We start from the raw sequence: 25,700 nt of genomic DNA on the forward strand, positions 1-25,700 counted from the left end.
TGATGTCTGTACTAATTTTGTGACAATTTCAATAGAAAATATGTTGTCTGTCTGTGGCAGTGTGCTAGCACACCATGCTTTAGTAATAAATGTGCAACAGAGTGCTCCAAAATTCACTGGCTACATACCACACTCTTAACCACTTTCCTGGTGAATGTGTGCAGTTTATTTGCTATACTCAGTCGTTGTGTGTCGCTTGTATTTTTCACAATCCCAGATTTGGGTGATGTAACATTGATGGCAGCACCCCTACGTCGAAATTTGTTCCAGCACCTCTGTGTACAAGTTCCAGTGTCAGTGCGATACATTTGGGGGATTATTGAAATGTTATTGTGACTCCATCCCCTCACTACACACCTGTTCTTTTTCACACTCAGTTCTGAGTTAGTGTCGGATAGGCTTATATTATATGAGCATTTTAATTGTCTGTTAAAGTGAGGCTGGCACAGCAGACCAGTTTAAAAAAAAAAAAAAAAAAAACACGAAAGTGAGCGACAAGGTCCTAGCAATATAGAATACTTCTTTGTTAATCCAAAAGCTTATGAAGTACTTTGGGCCCTGCCATTCATTTTTGCAAATACTTACAAATAAAGAAATGCGCTCAGCGCCCTCACCAAAGCCAGACCAGGATGCCTGCCATCACTGCATAATGATCTGCTTATAATTTAGATTGATGGGACATCATAACTAAATAGGCAATGAAAAATGCCTTTACAGCTAGTCTTTCAAACCATCTTCTCCTATGGTACAGAATGCCTTTAATGGTTGTAGAAATAGTGCAGAAGTCCATTTCCAGATTCGAAGCGGGGCACGTCGCGTGTCCACTGTAGCATGATATAAAAATGTTTAACTTGTGTGCGAGGTAGGTGGTGGAATAAGCTAACGTCTAGAATCTAGATAGGACCAGGTGACCATGAGAAATACGGCTCTGTATTTACTCTGAATAAGGCAAGGAACCACATAATTACTTTAAAATAACCATTCATATGTGCGTACCCGTAAAGCACTAGCCTAGCTTCAAAGTTTCCGGGTGCTGCGCAGATGTGTGTGTGTGTGTGTTTGGGTGAGGGGGGGTGCTAAAATTATAAAGTGAAGGGGGTGAAGTATAGCTTGGTAGAAGTAAAGGGCAGGCCATGAGGTGTGCAGTAGTGTTGTGTGCAGACAAGCTTTTCTACGTTTGATAATTTTAGCTTGCGTCCTAGGCCTAATGCTTGTAAGCACAGCCCTGCAGTGGCAGTGATAGAATGGTTTCCCCTTAGCATAAATGTGCTAGGCCTAAGATTTCAGCCCTCCGAATTAACACGAGGTTTGCTGCTTCGTTTTGTCCAAATACCACAATGTGTGCGCGAAATTGCCTCATGCTTTGTTTACTTGGATTCATTTTGAAAATATATTTTGCTGAATGCTCACAGTGGCTGCAAAAGGCTTCCCCAGATTGACCTTGTACCGTTGTGTGCTGTCAGAATTCAAAAGTTACAAAGGCATTTGCTTCCATTAATCCAAATATTTGTAACTGAAAATGTGTTTTCAGCATTTTGTTATAAACACATATTCCAAGCGCATTACCCCCTCATATGTAGCTTCTTAGTGGAAAAAGGTGTATAAGACCCTTTCAGTCGGTGCAAGGCCGAGAGAAAGCTGGTGAGAGAAATGCTGTCACATGAAATGCCACCGTGTGGTCCCTCTGTCTTACATGTATGCAGGGAGTGCGACATGGCTCTGCAATATTACTGATAACATGCTGCTGCAAGGGCAGTGGGGTTTAACAATAATAGTGTAGGGGTGTGTGAATCGTCTCTTCTTTCTTACACTATTTTAATCGCTGAGGTATTCTTCATTTTAATGATACTTCTTACGCCTATGGTGTGCAGATGAATAGTACAACGTAAACAATTCATAACATATCAACATTTGTGTGTGAAGGAGGGAAAGGGGGCACACAGCTTGGCACACTAGTACACACTTTCACCCAGATGTATTGTGGTAAATTCAGTGCCTACGTTACTTTAGTTCGCTCAGAGGTCTTGAAGTGTTCACTGTTGTTGACACGTGTTTCGGGATTATTGTCTGTCATCAGCTGGGAGTAACACGTTGGTTTGGGTGTGCTTGGAATTGCTGCTCAAAGTTGTTTCAGGCCAATTTGCCACTCCTACAGGCAGGTGCTTCCAAGGGGGCTTATCAGCCAGTAACTCTAAGGAGGAGCCATTGAGAAGTGAGAGGAGAGCGCACTGACAAACGTACTAGTGCACACATTCCTCTAGGTGCACTGTGGGAAATGTAGTGAATGATGAATCGCGTTAGCTTCCTCACAGGAATTGAAGTGTTCACCATTGCTGGTGCAGCCAGTGCTATTAATCACTTGACACATGTTTCTGGATGATTGCCCTTCATCAACCGATTAATAAGACATGGGATGCTTGAAAAGGCTACTCAAAAGTTGAGTGTGAACTGGTAACGACTAGTATTATATAAGAATTAAATAAACTTAAATTAGTAAGTACTATTAAACCATTGTTTGTTCACTTATTAATACGTACCAATACATCTGACATTGTTACACTGCACACCTACTATACAAGGGGTTGAACAAAGTCAAAAATATGCCTCCAAATTATAGTAATCTCCCGGCCAGGATTTAAGAGAAGAGAAAGGGGAGAGAGGAGAGAGAGAGAGAGAGAGACACCCCCATATCCAACAGGACCCAACCACTTACTAGAGAATGCATTTTTTAGGGGGTGTAACACTCAAAACACCCCTAACGCTACACCCCTGAATAATACTGCAAATAACAAGTGTTACTATGACAATCTATCTAAGCCAAAAAAAAAATTTAACCAAGATCCAGTTCAGATGCCTACACATGTGTCATTCAGCCATTCATCCCTGTAGTCCTAGTTACTGGCAAAACCTATTTCCTCATGTATTTTAATATGGATTCCCTAGTCCCCCAAATGCTACTTGCCACTTCTGCATCCACTCCCAGAGATTTTGTAGACTAGGATTTTGTAGGTTTAGGACAAAGATCAGAAATTGAACTAGTCTGTGGCTGTTTGTGGTGGAGGACTCCATCTAATTCCTGATTAGGGGAGGTGTCGGGCAGGCTGCTGTTAAGGCATCGGGCCCTGGCACCTGACTGTGTTTTCCCGGCAAGACATACCTGACAATATGTGTCCATTTTCTGTTGTGATTTTTGGAGATACCCCGGTTCTCTTAGTCTGCAGCAGCTGGCCCATTGCTCTTAAATTCCTAGCCTCCAAGGATCAAATTGACTTGACCCATGAGGATTATCTGGTAGAGGTTCCGGGTAAACTTTGTGTCCACCCTTTCACTCTCTTAAATATGCCTTGGGGAGGCGGTCCATATTCTTCAGAAATGGAGAACAGTAGGTCAGTCTATCCCAGTACTTGTACCAAAACAAGCCGGGGGGTAGCTACAACTCTTTGACAAGAGATCCTACTAAATACCGCTGTAGTCTCTGACACACTAAAGCACATTCACTCAGGTGACGCACAGCTTGCACCGTTCGTTCTCAACTATTATTTCCCATATCTCCCTGCTGTCAATCTGATTACACAACACAGTATCTTATAGTGTTTTTGTGTTACTTGTCCTTATTGATGGGGAGAATTACTTCTATAATCCCAGGCAAAGATCTGTTGTATATTTCCATAGGAGCTTCAGTGCCACGGTTCTGTTTGAAGCACAAACCAATTTACTTCCTGACCCAAACAGTACTCCAATTCAACCTTCACTCAAATCACAGCATATGTTTATACTCAACTAGACATTCACTAACTGCACAGTAAAGACAGCCTTATCCACAAACTTGGTGTCCTGGTCTGTAGTTGAATACATTTGCCCCTTGACAACGCTTCTACTCTCGCCATGTTCTTTGCACCAAGTTTTCCCAACTTGAGGGTCCGTTCTCTGAGAGAAACCTCAACCAAGAATTGGTTCTAAATGAAGGTCTCTAGCGACCAGTTTGCGAGCTTTTCTCGGGGCTTGGATTGTCCATCACTTTCTCATTCATTGCCTTTACTTCTGTGATCGATTTGCTCGTTTTCCCGTGTCCATGTGGTTCTGTCTGCTAGTGTAGTATAGGGCTGAGACTCAGATACTCTATTCATCACACCCATTATTCATAATGAGTCCTTTGTCAAGTATCCATTCAGTGGCACTGGTTGATACGTCTGTTTGCAGTGTCCATTTTGAAAGCTGTGCACCTCTTTTGGGAGATCTTTGGCACTTAGTAACCTCCGATGATACCATTGTCAGGTGCATTCATCTATGAAATAACAGTACTACTTGCCTTCTGCGGCACCTCTACTTGTGCATTGCCTTATCAGTGGCAAGAGATTGACTGTAATCAGTGTCACGTGTTGTTCACCCCCGCTGACACTGAATACCAAATAGTGAGTAATGTTTATTCTGCACATATACAGTGTACTACTACCAAACACCCAAGCTGGGTAACATACTTTGATGACGGAAAGGTAATGGTGAGATTATGTGCCCTTGGAGTCAATTACTGAAATCTCACTTTTACCCTATGGCTATATCTCCTCACTCCCCACTCCGTCCTCCTGTGGTATTCTGTGGGCACAGGTTGTTGCTTCTCAAGTACATCAAGTGGGTGTGGGCATGGGATTGTACGTGCACGTGGGTGTATACGTACCAACAGGCCTCTCCTGCTCCATCACTCCTCCCACCATTCCACTCACCCCACTGGTCCCTCACTCAGCCTTATTTATTGGGTAAGTACTACTGGGATGATTGCGCCCTGTGCTTGCCTGATTCATGTTACCAGCTATGCGGTGTCAAAGTTTCTTACTTTAGATTTGTTTTGTGAAATATTGATGGACCTCCGGAATGTACACCTCGAGCCCTAAGCTGCCTCTCTAGACTCAAACGAAAGCTGCTGAGTGACATGGTACTCCGTTAATCAGACATAAAATCCCAAATTCCAAGAAGATCCAGATTCTTTTGTGCCAAACGTGAACAACAGTTAGAACGTTAAATATAGCTGCGCTAGCGAGACGTCCATAATTAACAACGGAACACGTCCATAATAACATGTTTGTTCCATGTTATTTTCTTATGTATAATTTCATGGCGCAAACATGCTGACATCCAGTGGCCACATGAATAGAGGAGTGATGCCACGGTTTAAGCTGTGCAACTGGTGCTCAGACTTCCTCCACACCTTTGTTTCTGGTCTTTAATCCTGCCTTTGAACAACCTCCCTTATTGCCAGTATTTTACCTTTGAACACTGGAGGGCTGGGAGTTGTTAGCAAGAACGTCAAACACACCGTAAGGTGGCTTTCAATGAAATATTTTTATTAATAAACAGAATGGTAAGAGAAAAATAAAAACTTTATTTGCTGAGTTTTATCATTTGTTTATTAGTAATACAATGTGTTGTGCCACAAGTTTTTGCCATGCATAAACCTAAGCGATATCACCAGAATTCAAGCGACCCAGTGTTATGAGAGAAATTGAAATCCCCAGCTGAGTCAATATAGTATGAGGTGAGATCGAAGGAATGCGGATTACTTTTTTGTATTTTTGTATTTTTTTTTATAAACCATTCGATTTGACTGCAAACATATTCGACGTGCTTTCTCTTTTGGTTGACCTTAAAACATCCTATTTGTTGTACAAACCTGGAAAATCAAACGACCTTACTGTTCTATAAAGTTGCAACATTTTACATACAAGTTTGCAAATACTGCGAGAGAAAAAAAAAATGCAACTTTCTAAAGCAATAGTCAAAACTCATTCAAAATTAATCTAAAGATTCCGGTTAAAAACGTCAGTGTAAACTACTTAACTGCAGTGCTTAATTTGTAAATAAAAAGGTGCCGGTGCCCAAGGCCGTCCTCTTAAACACCCAGCTGCTGCAATCAAATGTGCGAACCCGGAATACTGAGGTAGCGTAATCCTAAAGCCATCTCGGGCCTCTTCAATCCATATAAAGCCACCCCCTGGCCCTTCAGCTCACTCTTGCAGCTTTCTTCCTTTGTGACGCTTTTTCGTTTTTCTCTTTCTCCATCTTAACCATGTGTCTCTTTTGGTTGCAGCAAATGCTTCAGGCAGAAGAATAAGCCCCAGCCCTCAAAAATAAGTGCCGGTGCTCAGCACCGGAAAAGAAGCACAAATTAAGCACTTCTTAACTGTTTTTCCAAAACAGCCATCAGACGCAACTAGGGAGGGACATGCAAAGGCGGCGCATCCACAGCAACAGCCCATCGGATCACTTTTCAGAAGTCTGAGAAAGAGGGCTCTGTCCATGCTGTCTTCAGCTATTTTCAAGACATTGGCCTTATAGGTTTGGAAAAAGCAGTGGAGGAAAGAGTGATTAACGCTCAACGATGGTAGATATATGATTTGATTCCCAGGGTTAAAGCAGTGAGTTCCATGGCAAAGTGATTCAGCATCCAAACTGAAGCTCCTCTGGCCAGGCGAATACAAGGCTTTAGATGCTCAGAGTTCTTAGAGAAGATCTCAGCAGGAAAAAGTGCCTGAGGTGGAAGAATGATTCCCATCACCCGGGAGCACTGGGCTGGGAGCAGTGTGAGTTATCAACCATGTGGGGTTCTAAGGTTGGTGGTATGTAGCAGCAAGTAAGTAAGCACAATTGTGTGAGGATGATGCATATCAGGAAGGGCCTGGCCTAAGCAGTTGTTCCATCTTTCTAGAATGGAAGTGAGGGCGCTCCAGGGATTGAATGGTGGGGCACCTTCCTGAGGCTTCTTGGAGATGCCCGTGTACGATACGAGAGGGTTCAGGGGCAGGGATGTACAATTATGGAAAATAAACAAAAAGAGGCAGCATTAGAGCTGCTGTTTGTGTTTAACAATGTGATCTGATTCAACTGAAAGTGATCTCTATATACACAAATAGTTGTAGGTAAAATGAATGTTTAGATATAAAATTATTCAGGTGTAAGAAGCTTACCTTTGTGAATGCAACATTAATAAGCTGTCTAATGCCCCTGAGTGCAGGAAATAAAATAATCAAATCTGATCGCCACAGTTTCGGAGTAGCACTCATCAATGATAAAATAATAGAAAAGGAAAAAGAGCATGAGGCCGGTAGATGGCTGACATCATAGATTCACAAGAGGGACAAACAAATTACAGTTGGGTGCTATTATAGTCCCAGTATGGATGATCTTTTCGTTTTGGAACAGTTACTTCTAGTCCTGGATGATTTTCCTTTACCATTAATTGTAGGTGGGGACTTTGTGGCACTCCGTGAACAGGATAGGACGCCTTTCAGAAAAATAGAGGTCTAATATAGAAAAATTTGAGAATGAAGAAAACTATTTCTGCTGCAGACCGATTCTCGGCTAACAAACGTATGGTGGCAGCTGATTTTGAAAAAACTACAATTTACTTACATTATTAAATATAAAAAAAGCCAGGCTTGTATCAGTTATCTTTTGATATCCTCAGTTGGTAAGTACAAAGAGGCAACTGTTCTTCATCCAGCTTTCTTAGATCATGACCCCCCACAAAATAATAAATTTTATATATATATATGTATATATATATATATATATATATATATAAATAAATATATATTTCCTAGTGGCGTTCGCCAGTGGCGTTCGCCACTAGGTACTAAGAGTTAGAACCTAGTTTCTATAGAAAGACCTTTTTTTGTTTTGCTAGTAACTTTGGCACCGTTTGATGAATCTTGATGAAATTTTCCAAGCGAATAAGACGCTCACTTCAGCTGCTGCCTGGAAAGTTTGGGGTGATCTGTGAAGCGGGGCCGATAAAAAGGGGGGATCCCAAAACACATTTTCCCCATTTATTATTCCATATGGATTTTGAACAGTGATAGCGCCTAAACCACTGGACGGAATTACACCAAATCTGGCAGAAAGGTAGCTTTTGGTCCAGAAAGAGCTCTTTTGTTATATGGTGTAAATCCATTCAGTAGTTTTTGAGGAATTCAAGAAAATCCAAATTTGTATATAAAGGGGCGTAAAGGATTCGCGACCCCTCCCGATCTCGAGCTGAGATCTCATTGGCTGCCAACACTTCAACAAGGAAGTATTGGCAGCCATGCCATAAAGCAATATATATAAAAAAAGGGGGGCTAGGATACAGACACCCTGCCCCTTTGCTCTGGTGGTGACCCAGGGCTAAAAAGCATTTTTTTGTTAAATTTTCACCACAAATCATGGCAGATCCACAAGGGGGGTGGGTGCGGGGAATGAAGTGCAGGCTCCCATATTTTTGAAGTCCCCCCCCCCACAGTGGACCAAGTCCTGGGGCATTGTTTATTTGTAACTGGGGGGGGCATCTGGGTACCCTCCTCCCCCCCAAAAGCCCCAGTGACTGCCACCTCCCAGGATGATACTTAAAATTTGTGTGGAGGCCATGCGGCCCCCGCAGCCCTGGGACCACCACCACCTCCCTGGGGCCAAATGTTTTATTTGTGTGGGGAAGACCTGTTGACCACCACCACCCTGGGGCTTAAACTTACTGAGATGTGGGGGGCTGACAGCTACCACCAAGCAAAAGCAAACAAAGTCCACTTTCTGACAGTGGGATCTGTCAAGCAGTCCTCCTGCCAGAAAGCAGAGTTTTCATCTCTCTTCCCTGCTAGTAGATATGAGTGCAGGGAATAGAGATGAAAACATTGCTCCAGCAACCAAGGAGCTGCTACTTAAAGCAGCTCCTTGGTTGCTGGAGCAGTGCAGACTTCCGCAGGAGCCAGATGCTGGACGCGGGAGAGCCTTGAAGCTCGCCCTGCTCTCCCAAATAGCCTGAAAAGTGCCAAGGTTTTATATTGCTTATATGTGATATTTTCATAATTTCAGTGTAATTATGAGTGATGTTCAACATCTATGTGAGACACTTTCTCACAAGCAAAATCGAGCGATGAAGGCGAGGGAAACATCTAAATATAAGAAATTACACCCTCATAAGCAACGAGAAAGTCTAAGAAGTTCTTAAAACTGCTGCAAAGTACCAAAAATTGAAGGGAACTAACCTAGTTTCATAGGCCCATGATCATGATGCGCTAAAAGTAGATTAATTATGAATTGGAGAAAGTGCTATTGGCAATTATTAGACTGTAGCAGGCAGTACAATGAGAAGGTATTGGATTTATTTCACCACCCATGCACTATAACACTACAGTCAGGAAGTGTTAAGCCACCCCATCTACTTGGCCCCAATACTCTTACCAGCAGCTCCAACATTGTTCTTTCAGAACACTCTTCAGACCTGGTCAGGCAACAGTATCTCCTCCCAGGTGCGTATGTATGCTTGCACATGTGCAAGGAGCACTTTTAGGCTGTTTGGATCAACGGAGCTGGCTGCCACTTTGTGTCACTGTCTGGCAGCTAACTGAAAAGAGTAGTGCCCTTTTCAAGACAGGGAATTATCCCTTTTAGCTTTCTCTTCATCTTGTTTGTGTGACAAATTACTGATCATGCAGTAATGCGGGAGCTTAACTTAAATTGTGTTACACTAACGTGACATGCGTGACAATTGGCAAGACTGAGGATGAGCAAAGGGCAAGAAACAGAATGAAAAACGACAGAGAGGCACAAACAGCAAGAAAACAGACAGAGGCAGAAACAAGGCAGAAATGAGCAGAAAGGCACAAACGAAGGGCAAGAAACGGAGGTCAGGAAACGAGTATAAAACAACAGTGAAGGCACAAATAAAGGGCAAGGAACGGACAGAAAGGCATAAATAGAGGGCAGAAACAAGCAGAAAGGCAGAAACAGTTGGCAAGAAACAAACATAAAACAACCAATCTTGCTGCAAAATGGTATGTTAATATTTTTTTACAAGTTAGAATTTAAGACTCTAGGGTGTCCTATGTGAAAGTGTTAACTCTTTGATCAAAACAGCTCAAGAGTAGAAGAGAAACTGGGAGGATATCGCCTGTGGAGCAATCTCTCTCTCTGTGGAATTAACAGAGCTGATTAGAGATGAAGGAGGGATGGGGATTTGAGAGCTGGAACAAATGTTAGGAAGTGTGAAATGTCTTCCCTTTTTAGAACTGAAGGAGAAATTTGACATTAGGCTTTAAGGTATTCTTTTTAGGTATCTTCAGTTACGGTGTTTTTTGTAGTATATGAATGTTTCCTCAGATAATATGGAAATAAGTACAGTGTGGTGCAGGAGCTGTAAATAGATTTTTCAGAAACTGACAGGCATAAATTACATTCAGATATCCCTCACCTTCCTTTAGCTCAGAGTTGTTTTGTATGAAGCATTTATATTACTCTAGAACGTTCGATTAAAACCTCCGTAGACTTTAGTGAGCTGTATTCATGGTGTTACATGTAGGTATGCTATTGGTTTCATATAATATGGAAATGTCCAAGAAGTAGAGATTACAGGGTAGTAGTGGTGTGGAATACTGCACTTCCTGGAGGTAGCTAAGTTGGTATGAACAGAATTAGCAGTTATGCAGGTGGTGTGGTGCCTATTTACCCGTAGGTACGAAAATTGTGTGTAACATTACACAAATGACCATAAACAAATATGACCACAGCACACAAACAATGTACAGTAAAAAAGTACAACAGTAGGTTCAACGTTTAAAGAGTCCGTCGACAAATGAGATGCATCAATATTTCACGTTTCTCGTAGGAAACATCTTTTATTTTCAACAGTAATCTTACAAGCAGAGAGACAAGTCCATAAAGCACAGCCAACACGTGTTTAGTCACACAGTGACTTCTTCAAGGCTAACGTATGGACAGAACGTGGAAGGTCCTGAGTAGAAAGGGAAAATATATGACAGAGCGTATTGCTGTAGCCCTAGTGGGTATAAGAGCAAGTATTTTAATTCACATATTGCAAGGTATGAAATGTAGTGACCAAAGATCAAAGGTACTGTAGTCCGAAGGACCTTGGTAAGTCCGGGTGCAGTCCTAAAATTCTGGATCTATCTGGAGATACAACTGAACAAACGCTACTTGCGATACGTACGGTATTCTAGGACTGCACCTGGACTTACCAAGGTCCTTCGGACTATAGTACCTTTGGTCCCTACATTTCATACCTTGCAATATGTGAACTAAAATACTTGGACCCTGGGTGCAGTTGCCCCACACAAGTGGAAATTTGTATTGACATATTGTAGAGAGTAGTATTTTGGTTTTGTGTGTATTAAATAGTTTCTTTTTATAAAAGAGAAGGATCCGGTTGGACAGCCAGTTAATACGCTACTGGGTGGTTCTCAAGTTCTGAACTTGATGCACCAGTACTCTACCTCTTTGAGAAGCCTGTGACTGCTCCCTATCGCTACCACCGACAGTCAAGTGCTGAAAGTGTTATAGTTGGCCCACAGCCATTATAGGATGAACCCCAGGACATCTAAGTCAAACACCCCCACACCTGAGGCTCAGTAGCCTCTCTTTATCCAGTACAGGCCTGGAAAGCAATGTATTGTTTTTCAGGGCCTGGATATATTTTCTAGGCTGGAAAAGAAAGAAAGTAGAGCATACATTTTGAAGGATTGTACATACGTAAGGCTTTTTTTTTCCAGACATTGTTTTTCCATGCATTTCCTTTTGATAGGTTAATAGCGCTTAAGTGCCCAAAGACGCAGATTTTTGCTTTCTTTAACATTGCCTCAAAATTCTAAATAAAAGAAAATCTCCCCAAAGTTAATTTATTTCTGTACGAATGTGAATTCGTCAAAGATGGATGTCAAGATACCCTATAGTTCTCTGCAGCTGAGCTTGTGCGTTTGGCGTGGTAACAAACGGGAAAATGATGCTTTTTATGTATGTCTTAGTTGATGCATCTGTGGCATACTATCATTAGGCTTAGCTTTCCAGGAAATGCAATAGTGACAATTAAAAGCTCCACTTACGTTAGAATTGTCGTTCTTGCCCAAACATATGGTGACATATCATGTAATGTAATGAAAGCCCCTCTTTCATATCCGTTATCGGCATTTAACAATATTATTATGTTTACCTGCGGACACCTTAATCTATAAACTGTGTGTATTAACAACGTGTTGATGCTTTTTTTTCTACTCTCCTGTCGTCCTAGGAAATTACAGGGTCTGAAGTTCGGTTGTTGGAGATTTTTGCCTTCCCTCAGGGTCATCACAAATTTAGATTCGTTTCTACGATTTAACATAGTTAAACTATTTATTTAGTTGTCTGTGATTTGCAGAAGTTATTGAGTGGGTTCGCTGTTTAAAGCCTGTAATGAAAGAATTGCAAACGGTGTTGAAGTAACTATCAAATCAGAATAATAATCGAGGCTAGGAGAATAATGCAGCAAGAAAATGTTACATGTCCAAAGAAAGCATCTGGACATTGTTCCGACACATAATTAGAATGGAAGAGAGATATTAATGTACTTAATTAGTGCTATATAAGCCTTTGTTGTCATAAAACATACAAAAGTAGAGTTTTCAAGGGCACGATCACCAGCTTTTTTTAACACTTTTTCACAAACAAAGACATTGAAAATATTTGTTTGCTGTTCTGCAAATAATTAATTACATCTTAGATGCATGGGGAAGCCTCCAGAACCTTTCCTACAACTCTGGCTACCCTCCATCTGTCTCCCATTGATTCTGGCATGTGTGCTGGGTACCGAGCTAATGGTTGCAGAGTACAAATGGCCGTTGATCTGATGACGTGAGTGGGCTCTGGTAATGCCACTGCTCTGTGAGAAGCAGGTATTCTCATGTCTCCAGCCTGCCTCTCATTCGCCCGAACGCACTATGCAGAGGTTGACAGCTGAACTCTACTTGCAGCCCACCACTCCTTGTTTGCTATAGTAGTGTTGGTTGCCCTGTGCAATTACCGGGTGCTCGAGGCCCCGCTGGGAGTTTGAAGGCAATAGCTACACCAGACATGGAGTGTAGGTGGACCTGCTGGCTATTGGTTTAAGAAGCAGCAGGCTACCCTGTAGAAGTGCCATGTTGGAAGGAACAGATGTTATCTAACTTACTGTGGTTTTACCGTACGTCTGGTCACCGTGTTGTGAATGTACAAAACGTGTTGACAATTAAACTGATCACAATTGAACTTGGTTTACTCCAGGCATGGGAGAGACAAATGGCAATCCAGAAATCTGATGCAGATTTACCACTGAGGAATGATCTCCATTATGTGGGGATCGTGTGACGTGACCTGCAATTCATAATTCAGTTAAATATGTAAGTGTGTGGTGGATGCTGCTTACCAGTTCTCTTGCATCATTATTTGTGATGCTTACCTGCACCTGTAGGCTACTATTTCGCTTTGCCAAGTTGTAACAATAACAGTCTGCCTGGTGGAAATAGATCTTTTGACTGGCCTTCACTGAGCCAAAGGCACTGTAGTCACTGTTGTTTCCACTGCTTGCTACCTCAAAGTAGGTTTTGGATGTATTTACATGTATATACATTTGTTTGGATGTAATTGTATCTTTACAACTGGCAGCGCTCTGGTAACAGAGAACGTGCAACAAAGTGCTTTGAAATGTAGCACTTGCCACCTGTGCTGCTATTTGTGTAGGTCACTGACCACTGATGATTGGCTCTAAGCTGTTGAAGGAGGAAGATAAAGATGGCACACAGCCATTGAAGAAAGCTGTGCATATGGCTCCATTATTCCCTGCTTCAAAATGTCAGATGAAGGCGCAACATTGTGTGGAAGTGCATCTTCCCACCTTACTTGACTGGTAAGCAACTGAGTGAGAAGATTGAAATACTGGTGCAGTTGTGTCAGATATTGACATGGGTACAATTATTGACAAACCAAGAGGTTTGATTGCACACACAGCATAGACATACTACAAATTGATGTTCAGAGAGATGCAGCCTAACTCAATGAATTGTGATGCCACGTCTTCAAGATCATGATGCTCATGTTGGGCTTTCTTACAGGACATAGTAGTGGTTGTAAAGACCCCCAGAGAATTTTCTAACCAAGAAGTCCCCACGTCTAGCTGCAGAGGTGGGCACTGAGGTGGGTAGGGTGCACCTATCCCCTAGCAGCATGAGACACCGCAGTCTTTGCCTTGAACCAGCATCCACAAAGGTGTACAAATAATGCCAGGGTATGCTGGGGCGCCTGGTCCTTAGTAAGTAGATGTACAAGGGGACGCATATAGGTCGATGAACCTTTTGGATCACATGGAGTATCCTAGCTATGTAGTCATTGATGACATCAATAATCAATACATGAATCAATAATCAATAAGCAAAACATTAATCATCAGTGAATAGCGTTAACATCTCATGAATAACCACAACTCAATTATACGTTTTATCAATATCAATTTTATTTCCCTATTTGTTACAATTCTAAGTCATAGGGTTAATTCAAACTTGATTCAAACCACTCAAGATTAATTAATTAGTGACCACCAATAACATAACCTAATCAGTAATTGAGAAAACATACATTCTAATGCCTCAACATAAGCCAATAAAGAAGAATGTGTTAACATAAATAGCAGAGTTCAGCAAATCAGTCCATCAATCATTTGTCACCGTATACGTCAACATCTCAGAATGAATTTGGAAACACATTTAGCTAGGAGAAAAACTATAAAACAGCGCAGTTGGTACCTAGAAAGAAAAGGAACAAAAAGTCAATCAGTCACATTGTCATAGCTACCTATCCACGGTATGGATCAGCAACAAAGTCAGTCTTCATCTTCAGGTCATCAATCGATCAGCAACGCATCAGGCTCTCAAGAGCATGAGCCCAATAACAGAATCTCGAATCTCTTCTCCCCCAGTATCGCATCAATTTCGGAATAAGTTCTCTCCCCGATCAGTTCTGAAGTTTTTCCCTTCTGTCACAGCATTAGTTTAAAGTTACCCAAACTATCCCCCAAAACCTAATTGGTCAATCAGTCACCATATGTGACGCTAGCCAATGTCTTTTATTTTACAAATCTATGAGTTCTAATATTTCGTCGCTCTCAGGTTGTCGACTGGTTCACTATACGATGTCCTCATCATCCGGCTCATCAGGTATCGAAAATGTTGCATATTCTTCTCCAGTCAGTGTCTCTATTGTTCAAGTCCTGGGGAAGTACATCTCGTCTGCTTTACACCAGGTTTGATACAAATTTGATTCCCTCATCTCCTGTCCGTAGGTTCATTGCAGAATATTCTAGCTAAGCAAATTTTATTAACATAAGTGGTTCATGGTCAGTTCAACTCATCTGCTTTTCTACATTGCACGATTATTCAGCTTCTGCATGAGGCCTGGCCAAACTAAGCCACAACTTCGGCTAAGTTAACTCTACAATATAATGCAAAATATGCGTTATACATTTCAATATGGCATATTACTACATTATTATTACACATTTTCAATATTTCACATATTTTTAGACATTTTTTGTACAATTCGTGAATGTTGGTTACCACTCTCCGTGGCCACATTTTCAAACATGCACATTATTTTTTTCTACTTTAATTTTTCTCTACAATTTATTATTATTCAAAATGCATAAATACTGATTAATAATTTTAATTAACAACATATCTGCGTCAGCATGTGCTTCAACATACACACATGCAACACTATTTTTTTAATTGGTACAGATTCTTGTTTTACACAGTTACTTCAAAGAAGCTCGTAATACTACCTAGGTGTTCCAAGTTGAGGACCCTTAATTCGCCCAATGCCTGGCATGCACATTAGTAGAGAATATTGTTTATTACACATTTTGCAGAGTTTAATATTGTGTGTGTGCGTGTATGAGACTTGTGTAGTGCAGACTTAGCTACAAAGCAACTGAGGTCTGCATAGACTGTGGGTAAAATAGCAAATCAAAAAAGGTTTACAGAAGATGATGATGTGTGTAACGGGGCACTGGAAAAGCATGGGTGTTGCAAGGGGAGACTCGATAGGATTTACTTAATGGACAGTCCTGTGCATAGTTTTGGATATAATTAAGGGGAGACCTCAGATGTTCCCTAGGCTATGAAATATGGCATCCCATGCCCTATTTTTTTTTTTTTTTTATAAGTGGCTAATAAGTGTTGTTTTGAAGGAAATATGGAGGGAGATGCGTCCTGAACTGAGAATGGCATGATTTTTACTTGGTGGGCGGCTGTTCATGTTTCGCAATTGATTTCTTAATTACATTTGTGGCCTTCTATGGATGGATTGTTTTGAAGATGCAAAGTGTGGGCAGTGATGATCCTCGTGGTGCCTCACTACATGGATTGATTTGTGACACGACCGTGACGTGCCCTTGACCACAGATCTGGAGAACAAAAACACATTGTAATAGCAAAATATGTTGACTAGGCACACTACCTGGTTAAGTCAAAGTTGGCAGTACTTAAAGTGATGAGGGAGTTTTCACTCCTTACTAAAAATCTGAAGGCCTGTTTGTCTGTATTTATGGGTGCTGCTATATTAGACAAACCTGGTGCTAATTCCAGTTAAAAATTCTGGGTAAAAAAAAATATAGAGAAAGGAGTTTCTGCAGCAAGGCAAAGTGGAAAATAGAATCCTCCTGTGTTGAAAAGCTGACAGATATGTGCTTTTATTGATATGTTGTAAGAGAACCCCTTGCTTATAACAACCGAGTGAGACTTGTTATGCTGCAGGTATTATTATTGTACACCAGGATTTAGTTCCAATGTGTGCTTCATTAGTTGGTTGATAAGCTCATACTAGAAATCTTCTTTCTTAAGGGATGCGGGAAGAATTGTGTCAAGTACCATGAAGATATGGTACGACTTATACCACCTCTGGAGAATGACAAACTTTGCAGGTGATGAAGCCTTATGCCATCCCAACTTTTAAAACCTATAGTTGTCACCCGTGGCAGTAGAAACTTCCTAACAGATGCCTAGGCTCGTGTAATTTGATGGGTCCTAAAATAATTGATATTGTTACTTCTCTGGTTTAAAGAAGTTAGAAGGTGTTTGGTACCAATACTGATCATTATTAAAATACTAAAACGAAAAACATTGATTAATTTATACCATTGTGCTCTTAGTGAATGTATTTGTTGAATGCTGCCCAGGTTGTAGCAATATCGTTCTATCTGGACATTTTTGTTATTAAGAGGAAACTCTTCTTCTCGGCCACGCTAGCAGCGCAATTTGCCATTCTTTACCCTTCCCCTTACCATTTTAATTTATTTTGATTTTAATTTTAGTGTATGTATTTCAGAGCAATTCCCTCACTCCTTTTTTCGACCTCAGCTGCAGTGGCTTACCTCAACTGCTGGCAGAACAGTCTGTTTTGATTTCTGCTATTGGTCTACAGGATCTTCCATGTCTAAAACATAACATAGCAAGAAGGCAGTGTTTTCTATTGCATTGTTTGCCTTGTGTGGTATTTTGTGTGTGTTAAAAAGATACCAAGAGATCTTTAATCTGCATGTGATAAATTATTGGTCAATGGAATGTCATTTTTTTTTATTCCTGGCCATATTGTAAAGGAAAATAAAACCTACAGTGAAATTGACTTTTACATATGATTGTGAATACATTTTAATGTGGTTAAATTGTAGGATGAGTGCAATTTTTGCTTGAACGGAGTATCTTATATCTCGCAGGAGACCATTTTGTACTTAAAAATTGGAAAATTGGGCCTTTAATTGCAGGGCTTCTCAAGGGTAAGGAGGCACTTCACCTTGAATCACGAGAAAAAGGTTAGGTGATATGCGTAACTAACAGCAGCAGCTGGAAGTTGCCAGGGGCAAGACTAATCCCAGGCTGAGTACAGTCTGACAAAAGACAAGTTTCCATCATGCGCACGGTGTATCATGCTTCAGCAGTAACATATAGAACAGGCTTGACATCTGTGCCGGCTGGCATCTGGTGGATGAGCCGCACAAGTGCTGTTCTAGGCTAGTGCGCGCTTGCACACGCAGACAAAGACCCGTTTGTGATCTGGAGTTAACAGATGCGCGATTGACAAGGGAATTTAAATAAATACATCCCAGAGAAAAATGTCACAGAGATCAACCGCTTTGATAATAAATAATACGTACAGGCACGTAAATAAGTAAGACAAGCAGTCCAAAAGAATATCAGAACACTTCACACTTCATTACAAAACGTTTGTTTGAACAATACAAGTGCCCCGATCACACCCGTGTGAATAAGTGAATTGCTGGTTAAAGAATCCAACACAAACGTTTAAGGTTTGCACTTTGGCAACCATGTAGTTATCTACAGAAGTTGCGAGGCACTCCACACATGTGGCTGTCTGCAAGCGCTAGCTCTGGAGAGAGTGTGGAGCGTTGTTGTAAAGTAGGAGTAACACCTCTTGTTGACCATGGATTTAATAGATATTTGGAAGGAGAGCAGGGTTTCCATTGAGAAAGAACCCTGCTTTCAGAACTTGGAAGTAATAAGGGAGAAGCGGTGGCCACCACTGCCCTCTGTAGCATTGAACAGTGATCAGATGGGAGGGTGGTAAATCTTAGGTTCGTGGTGAGATGTGCGGTTTGAGTTTTTTTTTTAATCTACTAGGAGGGGCATAGGGCTGCCTGGAATTATTAAATGAGGCGGGAGCTGTTGGGATCTTTTGAGTTCAGGACAGATGGGATTTCCTTTGGTCTCTTGATCTCTTGTTGCGGCCATTAAGTAAACTTCTGGGTGTATTTTGTAAACTTCTGGGGACATTTGATATGGTGAACATGGAGAACAGCATACATTTTATTGACGAAATATTGGTTGAAGTTATTCAATTGCATTATTTTTTAATACATGAGTAGATAGATATGCACCCAGCGGTTTAAAACCTTGCAGTCCTGTAAATTCACTAATTTCAGGAATTCACAAACCTTTTTCAGATATCAACAAAGGAATCACCAGGCAACCAAAACGCAGATAGGTAGGTCTTGGCACCATCAAAATAGGAGCAAAAGGAACAGTTGTAGTAAAGTACTCACTTGATCATAAGACTACATATTTTGTGAGGGAGCAGGCAGGTCCACAGAAGATGAGTGATGAGCCACAAATGAAAATGCCTACCTTGCCTATGTTATCTGTCATGAGAAGAATCAAGTGGACGACCACCTCAGTAGCTGACCTAGAAGAGTGATCTGAATGACCGTGTAGACGACTGTGACAACAGCAAGCCCAGTGATATCATCCCTGACAAAGCTGGCTGGGATGAGAAACTGTTTTACTGAAGGGGACAAGGTGTTGTTACATTCAAAAGTTTCTTTGTGAATGAATGGATGTTGAAAAGCCCATACCGGGGCGGTAATTGGCTATGGTAGATACCTAGTAAGTTTAAGTGTAGGTTGAGGATACCTTTTTGAAACCAGTAGGTACCAGACCCGAAGACCGGGATTAGTTTACAGTATATGACAGGGTTGGACGGAAGTTGATTTCTTTCCTTTAGCTAAGGAGACGGGAATTGTATTTTTAAACAATGAATGGGCATCGTCTTCATTGAAGTCTTAGACTTGTCTTCTGTAATGGAGGTTAACTGAAAGGATTCACAATCAGTTTAGAGGCAAGACTGCTGGCAGGAGAACGACCTTCATTTAAGGGAATTTTCTAGTTTAGTTTTGGCTGTCTTGGCCAAAAAGAACAAATATAAATTAGAAGGTAGTGCTTTGAGGCAGTAGGTGCAGACTTTACATAATCAGGTTGGACAGTATTTTGCACTAAAGAACAGACATGTTGGATGATTTCATACAAGACATTGAGGAAATTGCCAGAGGGGAAATAATTTTCAGTGACAAAATTAGTTTTTTGTAGTCAGTTATGGTGTTGTTCAGAATATCTCGATCTTGCAAGGTTTTCTTTTTGTTTCAATATTTTTGGTTCACAATTGTCAATGCCTTGTTCATAAATATGCTAAAAACACAATTATTAACCTAATTGTACATATACTGTGCTCTTAATATATGCCTTTTTATTTTATTGATGCTTACTTTGGCCGTTAAATCTAATTCATAATGAATCCCTTTACTGCAGATGGAGATAGTAAGAGCAACTCCTGTCAAAGGACTCTGTGTATCACAGGTGACCCTTTCTTCAAATGTGCTACAGCAACTTACCTCCCTCCAGAGTCAGGCTCACAAGTCGCTAATTACGCATTCCTGGATATTCTGTTCATTATAAGAGTGCGCGTCGGCACATGTTGAAAAGGACTGAACCTTCGGGTGAAGTACTCAAGCAGGACATAGTAGTAAAGTGCACTCCTCAGTCGTATAGAAAGTTTGCGCAAGTAGTTCATGGGCGATAGTACCACTTTTGATCACCGCACTGTAGAAGAAAGTTGCCAGAAGAACAGCTAATAGAAGAAATCAAAATTAAGTGAAGGTAAGAGTCAGGCAATTGGAGCTAGGTAGAGGGAAAGAGCTGGAGTTAGGGAACAAATTGTGTTAAACAGTATCTAGTCAGAAACTTCAAGACAGGGCAGTAGAGAGGATTAAAGTAAGTACTAAGTGACTCAAACCCGACACAGAATGTACCTTGGAGAGTATGCACATTCCTTTGGGTCGTAGTGCAAAGGAGGTCAACTAGATACACAATCGAGCGGTGGTCCTACTATTGGAGGAATTCCAGATAGGCAGGGACAAGACGGTGAATAAATCAGTCTTAAAAGACATCTGTAATCGGAGTGCAGTGGCGCCTCGCACCTCTGAACTCTCTACCTCATAACCATCTCTCCTCCCTGTCCCTACCTCTGTTTCTCTTCCTTTCCTACTTTTTTCTTTTCACTCTGCTTAAAACCTATTATCATTTTTTCCCTATTCTTTCTCCTCTCCTGCCATTCACTCCCTCAGCCTCGACATACTTCACCTGTTTTCGTTCTTTTATCCCTTTTTCTTACATCTAAATATTGTCAACACTTCTCTACACTTCCCTCTCTTGCATCTCCTTCCTCTTGTTCTTACTCTGGCATCTTTATTTCTTGCCTCTTTCTCTTCTTCTCACGTGTCCTTCTGCTCACCTTCAAGCTTCTCACCCACTTGTACAAGGCCATACACAACGCAGGACCAGCCTACCTGAACCACTGCGTCTCCTTCCCCACACGCCTGCCAGATCCCTCTGCTCTGCCTAGATGGCCCTGGCCATTGTCCCTCGCATCTGCAAAACCTCTGCCGGAAGACAATCTTTTACCTACACTGGAGCAAAGAGCTGGAACAACCTCCTTCTGCACCTCAGACAAAGCCTGTTGCTCTCCATCTTCAGGAAGAACCTCAAGATGTGGCTCTTCAGATGAGGCCCCTTCCCTCCCCCCAGGCCTTGAGATCCTCACAGGTGAGTAGCCATGCTTTACAAATATTGATTGATTGATTGATTGATTGCTCAGCCTTATCTCCTCCCTTTCCGTCACTTTTTCCTCTCCTTTTTATCTTTGATACTTATTTCATTCTTCTACTGCCTATCCTCCATTTCGTCCTTATCCTCTTCTTTTCCCTGCTCTCCAATCCTTCCACCCTGGTGCCCCTGCCCCAAGAGTAAACACAGGGCCATGCCTCAAGCAGTCTATGAGTTGAAATCATTCAGTGTGAGTTACATGCTATCCAGCTGTGGCAGGTACAGGGCAGGCTGACCCCCTTTTCATCTCTGTGCCGTGGTTCACTGCACCAGTTGCACGACTGATAGCTAAATGTTTGAAATTGCTTAGACAGCGCCCCGGATTTCAGTGACTTAATGGTGGTCCTCAGATTCCAAAAATGATTCAATGCGGGTCCCAGGTTTCCTGTAATGATTACGTGGGGTTTCACAGAAGTCTGAAGGCTAAAAACCACTGCTCTGGTAGTGCAATGCGATGTCCAGATCTTTGTGTATGTTTCACATACAGGTGGGTATGTTTAGCCACACACAAAACTTTTACTTTTTTTGTCACTGTGGCAAGCAAGTAGTGGGTGTCAGAGAGTACTGGGACAATTCCATCAGGACTGCCAATACTGTGATATTGACACAAGGCCCTCCTGAAAAAATATTTGTCTTTCAGCTTCAAAGCATATACCCTCACATTTTGAGTTTTATTGTGCCGTGGGTGGTATGGATTGAAAACTCCTAATTATGTAACTGGAGTCGATGGAAAAAAAAATGTAACCAGCATTCATATAACTGGCAGATTTAAAGAAACAATTGCCTTTGTTGAAAAAAATGCACATTATGTTATTAGTAAGCAACCCAAAGTCAAATTTTTCATTTTTCCTTGCCGTGGCATGCGTAAAATCCCATAGGGTGTCTACTGTTTCACTTGTCTTAATTATGAAGAGGCATTGATTTCGGCGCAGCTAGGTGTCACTTAAACACGAGGATGAGCTCCACTGAGTGGCTTGAATATAGACAACATAGTGTCCACCAACCGTACTCCAATAAGGTGTGGTCATGATGAATCACACATTGTCGTGTCACCATGCGTCACTTCAAAGATCCGATTTTAGAAAAATAGAAAAAGTCTTCAGCTAAGACAAGTAACCTCAGAATGTCTAAGCAGCTTCTTTACACAGGGATCCAAAAGATGTATGTTTATTTGTGCCGTTTATAGAGGCTGTTCAATTATTGCATAACTTGAGTATTTTAATAGTTTCTGAAGAGCCAGTGAACTTTGTCCTCCAAGTTAGAAAACATATGAGCCAGCTATGGGAGACAATGAGTTAAAACATAAATTTGTTTCCACGATTGTTTTCCTCCAAACTAAATATAGGCAAACGCTCCAAGAGGCCTGGAGTTATGTGACAGTGCGCTGAAATCCCTGGCTTAGTGGCATTAGCGGGAAAAGCAAAGACTTTCAGTGTTTCCACTGCGCAGTGGTGAAACTTGGGGAGACTACGATTTCCGTGATGGAAGTGGTTAAGTACTGGACACAGAACATTACAATTGAAACAAGGAAACAATGAAATGTTTGGGCAAATCTGAAAAATGGTTAATTAGATACTTGAATTTAGTGCTCCAGCCCTAACTTGAAAGTTTATTCATGGTTACCATTGGAGAAATATGAGTGAACAAACGAATAAAACATTTCTGTGGAAGGCCTTAGTGAAAGAAGACTCTGGGGCAGAGACAATATTGAGGAGAACTTAGTTGACCAGGGAAGCGGTATGCCTACAGTTCTATTCATTTTCCTGGAGAAAAGTTCCTTTGAGTGAGATCTTGGAGCCTGTTCAAAGAAACTTTGCATTATCAAATAGCCTAGAGGTTCTCCTGAGGAGATGCTAGTGCTGAGGGTATCTTCTAAATAGCAGTAGCCTTTGACTCAAGTCCTGTTAGCCCAGTTATCGTCTACTTTATTTTTTTCCCCTTTTATTATTTTCCTGTTAAAACATTACAAACTCAGGCTCTTGACATTCAATGACATTAGGTGGAGCACTGCATCAGGAAGCCTACTGCCAATAGGGAGGTTCCCACAACCTTCCATTATACCGAGTGCTGCCACTTTGGTGTCTCCATCACGTGGGTGGCCTGACACCCTCTCCAGTTTTTGGTGCATTGGCTCCCAGTAGTGAGCAGTCCCCGGACATTTTCAAATTGTGTGTAGAAAGGAGTCCCTAGCTGTTGCACAACTCCGGCACTTATGGGTGGGGAAGCCTTCCCTTGTGCCAAAGTCTGGCATGGTTCTATTATGTTATGTGGAAATATTTAAATTTAATCAACCGAAAGCACGAGGAAAATGGTCAGGGAACGTGAGGCAATTTTCTCTTCTTCGTCCATGCGTCGTCCTCCAACCCCCAAAGGTCATGCCCCCACTTTCATCTAGATTGCTAAGGGAGTCTAGTGTGTTTAAAACTAAGGACTCGCATACCCTGGATATTCCTTTCCTGTCAGTCTGCTCAATGGTTAACCTGCGTTATAGGCAGTTAGTCTGAAAGAGCTTTCAGTTTATCCTGATAAGGTTCAAGGCTATCTTGCAACTACAGATTGCTAAAGAACTGTGTTTTCTGTAGAGCAAATGTAGTGTACAATTGTTCAGATGTTTTAATATGATCCCCACATTACCGAAAGTCCAGATGCCTTTCAAGTCCAAGGGCTAAACCCCTTCCAGCCTGGTCAGGTGGACAGGCTCTCTTGCAACAAATTCGTTTTTTTGTGAATTGTCCCTGTCATTTCATGTAGTTTAGAGATGTGTGCCAGCAGAACAACAGGTTCTTGGCGATTTGTGGTAGTTTATGGGAGTCACTAGTCCGATAGAGGAAAAAGTATAGAATGGGCGCCTCAAGAAGGACAAACTCCAGTCTGACCACCAAATTCTCTGTATCATATTGCATCATTGTGTGATTTTGGGCAAACCACTCATGTGCCTAAAAAAATATATAACATTGTTGGACCAATAATGGCAAATATTGTTGATTAAGTATTGATTATCTAATCTGTTTTTCCCTTTGATTATAGGCATTTTGGCAATCCACACTTTTTAATTGCAACATAACTATAGACAACGTAATATAGCGAACGTATAAAAGTCTTCCTTCATTTTTAAACTTACTTGTTTACAGTCTGACACCTTTCGCTCTTCCGCGGGTGATTCTTTGAAGTTTGTAGCAAACATTTCGACTACTTTTTTAAACAAATTCCTGCGTGTCTTTGTAATTCCCTAACAGATGTTTATAGATAGTAGAAATATGTGGAGCGGACAGCTTATCAGGATGAGAGGATTGTAAGGTTACTTCATGTGTTTTTTTAAAACTGAGCTGCTTATACCACGAGGCATTTGGATAAGATGTTGACATTTTTTAATACTGTAAATCCAGATATGACAAGTTACTTCACTCCTTTCGGGACTCTCTCTCTCTCTCTCTCTCTCTCTCTCTCTCTCTCTCTCTCTCTCTCTCTCTCTCTCTCTCTCTGTCTCCAATTAGCTATCTCACTCCCTCGCTTTCTACCTCTAATTTTTATCTAGCAAATTTCAATATTTGTTTCCTATTTTTATAAGTCATGACTGAAGGTCTGAGCTATTGAAATTTATTAGTTAAAATGCATTGAGATTTGTGTCATGGGGCAACAGCACATGGGTGCTCGGATTGGGAATGAAGGGGCACACACTCGTCATAATTTCAGCTGAAAGCATGCAATTACTGCGAGAGCCTGGCAGAAACATTCTGTATTGTAGTCACAAAAGAAATCGTAGACATTTATTTGAGTTGTATCCAGTTTTATTCCAAGGTGAAACAAACACTCGCAAAGCGAATAGGTATCGGGTATTCAAGAGCTACTGGCTTGGCGATGTGTTTTTACCATGTTGTACACCAGTGTGGCTGCTGTTCAGCATGGCTAAAAGTTAGTGGCGTGGTGTGGAGTGTCATAGAGTGGAGTTGGGGAGTAGTGTTGTGGAGTGGGGGAACAGTGTTGTAGAGTGGATTTGTTCGAGTAGGGGAAGTAAAGTGTTGTTAAATAGACATGGGTAGAGTTCAGTGGCAGAGTGTGTTGTAGAGTGCAGTAGGGTGGAATAGGTTGGAGTAGATTGAGGTAGACAGGTGGATTGGAGTAGAGTGGGGTGGATTGGTTTGAGGTAGAGTGGGGTAGATTGGGTGGAGTGGAATGGGTGGACTGGGTGGGGTCAGACCTCTAGAGAACCACAGACCCACCACCTGTGTTGTAGCGCCTCGAAGGGTCTGTGGGATAGCAGGATCCATAAGCCGGTCAACGATACTGAGGTGGTTGCGGTCATTGGGGAGTGACTCCTTCACTCCAAGGGAAATTCCTTCTTGCCTTCCTAAGTGCAGGCAAAGTCCCTGTGACTTTGGAGGTACTCTACTGTTGTGGGTATCCACGGGTGGGGGCACTATCCAACCTCCC

The 25,700-nt window shown here is 41.5% G+C and overlaps 1 protein-coding gene across 1 annotated transcript in view; it reads left to right on the top strand.

Moving 5' to 3' along the window:
- The window catches only part of MICU2 (mitochondrial calcium uptake 2), an 840,968-nt gene that overhangs the window by 462,440 nt on the left and 352,828 nt on the right, over nt 1-25,700 (top strand). The gene's annotated exons all lie outside the window — the stretch shown is intronic.

The sequence above is a fragment of the Pleurodeles waltl genome, chromosome 8 (genome assembly GCF_031143425.1).
Source record: "Pleurodeles waltl isolate 20211129_DDA chromosome 8, aPleWal1.hap1.20221129, whole genome shotgun sequence".
NCBI classification, from domain to species: domain Eukaryota; kingdom Metazoa; phylum Chordata; class Amphibia; order Caudata; family Salamandridae; genus Pleurodeles; species Pleurodeles waltl.